The sequence below is a fragment of the Apodemus sylvaticus genome, chromosome 8 (genome assembly GCF_947179515.1).
Source record: "Apodemus sylvaticus chromosome 8, mApoSyl1.1, whole genome shotgun sequence".
NCBI lineage: Eukaryota > Metazoa > Chordata > Mammalia > Rodentia > Muridae > Apodemus > Apodemus sylvaticus.
Window position 1 is genome coordinate 115,463,472 of NC_067479.1, and position 6,459 is coordinate 115,469,930.

General features: G+C 41.9%; 1 pseudogene; it reads left to right on the forward strand.

The window, feature by feature from the left end:
* The first annotated feature begins 2,986 nt into the window (after positions 1-2,986).
* LOC127690849 (transmembrane protein 135-like) lies at positions 2,987-4,432 on the forward strand (annotated as a pseudogene).
* Positions 4,433-6,459: the final 2,027 nt, after the last annotated feature.

Below are 6,459 nucleotides of genomic sequence, written 5' to 3' on the forward strand. Positions count from 1 at the left end.
TTAGGAACAAAGGAGATAGAAAAGAATTGTTTAGAAAAGATATGCAGTCACTGGTACCCTTGGGACAGCAAGTAAGTGAAAAAAGAGGTCTGGATGGCTTCTCGTGCAGCAGGAGGGGTCATGTGACATGTTAAAGGATTTTTTCTATGTATATTCAGAATGCAGTTTATGTTCATTTTAAGGCAAGTTTGAAAGATCCAGTCTGTTAACCACAAAGTAAAAACAGTACCACTGGAAAAATGGAGAGAATCCTGCATGCATGAGAATGCATGGAGCTTGAAAATTTTAGTTCCATAAATCATGGAATCAGCAATGTAAACATGGAGTTTTGGGGGTGTCAGCACTTAGTCCACTGTTCTTGCACATGCATGCTCACAAGCCTATAGTGCAGCCTTTCCACAGATGGGGCATGAGTCAGAATAAATGTCTCCTTGGGAAAACAGCAACAAGGAACTGCTTTCAAGATGCTTTCCATACTTGCTACTGTATAATCTACTAATCAATCTCAGTAGAATGCCACCGACATAGAGACAAGGCTGGGCTCTCAAGATAAAGAAACTAACCAGCAGATATCCAAGTGGTTTCTGAGTGGCTTTGAAGAGGTTTGTACCATGGAATCTCTATACTAGAGAGGGAACCCTTGGCTTGTCCAGATCTTGTTATCCACTGATGACAAATGAATCATAGATAATTGACAGATGATAGATGGAGATAGATGATAGATAGATAGATAGATAGATAGATAGATAGATAGATAGATAGAAAGAGTGAGTGAATTGCACTGAGCTGCTATTGAGTATAAAACAAACAACAAAAGAGTCCTGAGTTTTGAAGGATGGTTGGGTGTATGGCTAGATAGCTAGACAGATAGGTGATAAGTGACAAATATATGATAGATGATGCAGAAATTGAAGGAGCTACAGGACAATAAGTTGGTGGGAACTGAGGCTAGAAACATGAAGCGACACATGAAGAGACACAAAGGACAGAGAACCAACGTAGCTGTGGCAATAGAGATGAAGTGAGTCACAGGAGAGACAGCCTTGCTTCCAGACCCAGGTCTGCTGCATCCTCTAATGTAATTTTCCTTTCTTGCTTTGATCATCTTGTAAATTTTAAGTTACATATATGTGCATGTGGGTGGAAGTTCAAACCCAGGCCAGCGGAGGGCGTCGGTTTCTCTGTAGAGGGTTAGGAGGTTGTGATCTGCTCATGTGGCTACTGGAAACTGAACATAGGTTCTCTTCAGGAGCTGTATGCAACTTAATTGTGGGAGCATCTCTCCAGTTCTTGTTTTTCTTTCCTTAAAAAAAAAATCACCCACATTCTATTTAGGCTTTAGGCCTCAGAAAAACATTCCTTACTCAGTGCTAATCTGGCCCTTCTAGTAGGAGACACTATCTTCAGCTGGCTAAGACTGCAGACCATGTACACAATGTCATCTTGCATGTGAAAATTATAGTTAATCTAGTATTGACAGGAATTCCTAAACGTTCATTCATGATGGACACAGTACTAGAAGAGAGCTAGGTAAAGGGATGAGCTTCAGGTTTCCAACAAGTTGTTATTGATGACTTAATATGGAAAACAGAGACACAAACTCTCATTATTAACTGATTATGTATAGATATCCATTTTTATTTGAAAATGAATTTCTGGCATGTTTTGACATTCAGTTCATGTGAGGAAAATTAATAGAACAGGAGTCACTACTGGTTCCCCCAAGCAGTGAATGTAATAGCAAGCATTTAATATTTATTTAGTACTTAAAGATTGTAACATGCATATAATTTGAAAGAAAATATATACTTTAAGAAGTAAGACACACACACACATATACACACACATCTGTTAGTGAATAACTTTCAAGCAAGCTCACATATACCACACACACACACACCCATTAGGTGAATAACTTTCAAACAAGCTATAATGAACTGAGCCTCTTAGTATACTTTATTCTTTGCAGGGTCTTCTCTGGGGTTTTCACAGTAGAAACGTAGGTGTGAGCATTAGGAAAGCAGCTGGACTCTGCTGCACAGGCCCTCTCACCATGTCCAAGCTCCCAGAACCTTCATCGGCTTCTTGGGAGTCTACACTTGAAAACGCATTCCTCCAACTCTCTAGAATTAGCCCAGTGCTCTGGACTAGTGTGTCCACCCAGGCTTGCCGGACACTCAGCCTCTAGGCTTCAAGCAGGAACGCCCCTTTATTCCCCTTGACCCACAGGCCCCTCTAAGACCATATCCACCCTCTCCACCCAGAATGATCCTGGTGAGTCTACCAGATTTCTCCATCCATGCACCCTCTCTAAACCCCAGATCCACCCTACACCCCAGGCTTGGGTCAGGACATCCATCCTGTAAACAAGTTCAGTCCCCTGTGTCCACCTGACTTTATCTAACTTAAGCTTCTTTCAAATACCAGGCCAACCCTGATCTGCTTATCCTCTCTTCTGCCCCAATACACTCTGTCCAAATCAGATACAGAAGGAACACATCCCCAAACTACAAACAGCATGGTCAAGCCAGCATCTCCCTTCCAAAACTTACCAGTTCTGTAGAAATGTTTACCAATGATTAGTACACAGATGGATTCCAGGACACAGAATTTCAAAAAACAACCATAAACTTTAAAAAATAAGGCAAGATACGAATAAACAGCTCGGTGAGGCAAAGAGAAAGAACTTAGGAAGAATACATTCCTGACTGATGCTAAGGAAACACAAATGTAAGACTGATGGAAACGACATAGCAAGTCCAGGATGTGAAAATGGAACTTAATAAAGACGCAGAAAGATAAGCGTGGGACTGAAAGAGCCCAGTAGCCTAACTATATAAGTCGAAGGAAATCCTTACCAGTAGTATGGATCAAGCTGAAGATAGAACATTAAAAGGTGAAGATGAGGCACCCAGCACCCAGAGGCGCCTGCCCGCTGTTGTTGCGTGTCTGCCACCCACGCTGAGCCCCTCGTGGCCCTGGCCACATGCAGCTGCCACCGCCACTCTTCTTGGCCCTCAGCAAGTCCGTCCCTCATAGTTGCTGAGCGATGGGCCACACTTGGCACCCTCCTGCTGGGTCTCCTTCCTGAAGATCTCTTGGGGCGCCCTCAGAATCTACACACCCCTGTACCGGATAGCACCTGTTCTCCGGAAGCAGAAGCTGGAGTATTATCTGGAGAAGCTGCTTCCTGAGATCCTCCTGTCCGCCTCCTTCCTGACCACTAATGGGGCCTTGTGTATTACTTTCTTCTGCGTTTTAAGGAAATTCTGTTCATGGACTCCTGGCTTTGGCGCGGCTCTGCCAGCCTCACATGTGGCCATTCTAACTGAAAGAAAAAGCAGGAGAGGGCTGCTCACAATTTACAACTTGGCCACAGCAACACTATTTAGAATGGGTGTTGCAAGACAACATTTAGAAACAGAGAAGTCCTTTTGTTATGCAACACAGTGGCCGTGTGCCGGTTCTTTTTCAGGTGCAAAGATGGCTTAAAAGGCTTTACATTTTCTGCACTTAGGTTTATCACGGGGAAGGAAGAAAGCCCCACACACTCTTACTCACCAGAGACAGCATGTGCAAAAGTCGAAGGCCAGGCGGTGGCGGACACCTTTAATCCCAGAATTTGGGAGGCAGAGGCAGGCGGATTTCTGAGTTCGAGACCAGCCTGGTCTACAGAGTGAGTTCCAGGACAGCCAGGGCTACACAGAGAAACCCTGTCTCGAAACAAAACAAAACAAAACAAAACAAAAAACCGTGGAAGAGGGAGAAGCACAAGGGAACCCCGAGAGAGCAGTGAGAATAATCGCTCTGGCGCTGACTCTCGTGGACTCCATATGCAAGCCTGGGCCGAGGCACAGGTGCTGCAAGCTTTATGGAGACAACAGCATTTCCTACTGCATGAAAGACTTGATCCAGGGCTGTCTCTGGATCCACTCTGCATTTAGGCATCTGTTTGCAGAACCATCCAGGCTCCTCTCTCCTACAACAAAGAAAACTTCCGGCTGGGTTCCTTTCTTGGGTCGCCACCGGATCAGGAACCTGGATGATGAGCTACATGCTATTGTGGCTGGGTTTTCCGCAAGTGTGTCAGTGATGTCTTATAAAAGCACATGTAGCTTCCAAGCTGGTGGAGACGATGTGTTTCAAGGGCATCGAGGCTGGAAAGGTTCCCTATTTTCCTCATGCAGATACTATTATCTATTCCATCTCTACAGTGATTTGTTTCCATGCAGCTCTTATGGAAATTCAGAACTTGCGACCATCTTACCGGAAGTTCCTTTTAAGGCTCACCAAGGGCAGGTTTGCACTCATGAAACGAAAAGCCCTGGATGTGCTTGGTACTGGTTCATCCAAAGAATCTCACAACTTCATCTCCAGACTAGGCCCATGATGCACAGCTGTCACAGCAGAGCTGCCCATAGACTTTTCCTGAAGATTACTGCAACTTATTGACTGCATCTCACCATTTTATCCTGAAGAGGTAATTATGTTCCACACAGAAGGGGCCCAAGCTAAATCTCAGTGTTACATCAACAAGAGATGCTTTTTCTTTTTTTTTTTCATATCAATTAGAAATACAGAAGCTTTTTAGAAAGAAAGGCATTGCTTAATAATTAAGCTTCCTCTGCAGCCAGAATCTCATTCTGGATCATGTAGTATTGACATTATGATTATATTGTTGATCAAATTATGTCCACAAAGATTATTGAATAATCTATGTAGAAATATAATAAAAATATACTTAAAATTACTTTAAAAGGTATCTTTAGTTCATTCCAATAGAATTCTTGGTCAAAACTAAGAATATTTCTTCACTTTAGGATTTGCAAAGGATCACAGGTACATAGATTCAGTCCATGATTTTTTTTTGCTTTTGAATGAGTTTCTGTAGCTATGGGGTGTTGGAGATGGGGAGAAAGCTCCGTGGGCATTGCTGCTTCACTGTGGAGCAATGTGGAGACAGTGGCCATTCTTATGTCAGGGATACAAGCATGGGTTTCATACCATTTAGGCCAGTGTCAGGGTGGTACCCATGCTCTCTTGTTCAGTCCACAGTCCTGTCTCTCTTTTCCACCAGATGGGCTGCTTGGCAGCCTAGTGACCTTATATGATAGTAGCAGGTTAAGAACGAATGTAAACCTCATGTGCTGCAGTACAGAATATGTCTCAGTGTTTGCAGGAGTGTTACGCTTGAATACTGTCAAACAGACAACTTAAAAGCCAATCTTTACACCTCCTATAGGCAGATTGTGTTTATTTTCACCACAATGACCGTGCTCTTTGTAGCTCGGTTTGAATGCCATTGGTGTTGTAGAAAGAGTTTAAGATCCTATGGAACAAAAGAGCTTTGGGCCAGTTTGACAGCTGGTACCCTCTCTAATGCCTCACCTAAACGGGAAGTTTTATGACTGAAAATGTGAAAATGCAGTGATTGTTGGAGTTCGTCTCTCACTAATTGGATTCCCGTTCCCCTGCTTCCTGTTCATTAGCCAGTTCACTCTGGAGTTAAGGGACAACAGATAGTTGGTACTGAGTACAGAAGAAGTCCTGGACAGCTGACTGAAATATGATCACTTGGGTTTTCTGGGAAATGTTGTACTTTTCTAAATTAATATCAAAGTGTAAAGTGGTTGTGGTGTCTACAGTTAATGTAATATATAGAAATTATCTTTAAATATATAATTTTGTTGCTATAAAGGTTTCAGGCCTTGTAAGTTATACAGTAGAACTTGTGTTATGACAGGAATTGTAACCCAGACACTAAAAATACGTAATCACCCTTATTTAAACTGCATCAGCACTTGTATTTCTGTGTAATCCTAACCTTGGTTGTTATGGTAAATTGAATCCCTGCAAAGAGTCAGACTCTAGTGCCATCATGTAAGAGAACCACTTGAGTTTGCTCAGAATTTTACATTATGGTTAGCTTCCTAGAGTGGATTAGCTACTTGGTAATACTGTTGAAGGGTCATTTTGGTTTGCTGATTAATTCATGCAGTTTTAGGTTTTTATTCACTAGAATTTAACTGATGATTAGTACGGTGTTTACTTTTGAAAATGAAGTATTAAAGCACTGAGAATGCCTGGAAAAAGCTTGAAGATAAGGTAGAGGAGCTACAGGAATTAGGAAATGAATATAAAAACAATTCAAAAACATAGGGAAGGCTCATATAGAAAATATGATGTGATACAACAAAGTCCCAAATTTCTAATTACATACATAAACAAAAAAGAAGAAGTCAAATGGCATAGACCAGATCATAAAAGAAGACTCCCAAACTAAGGAACTGACATAGAACACCAATAAGACAAGACCAAAAAAGAAAATTACCAAAACATATCATAGTTCATTTCTCATTGTAAACTTTGAAATCCAGAGACCCTAAAGCAATGAATTCCAAATCTTAAAAGACCATGACAGAGAACCTAGACTAACATACCTAGCAAAACTATCCGACA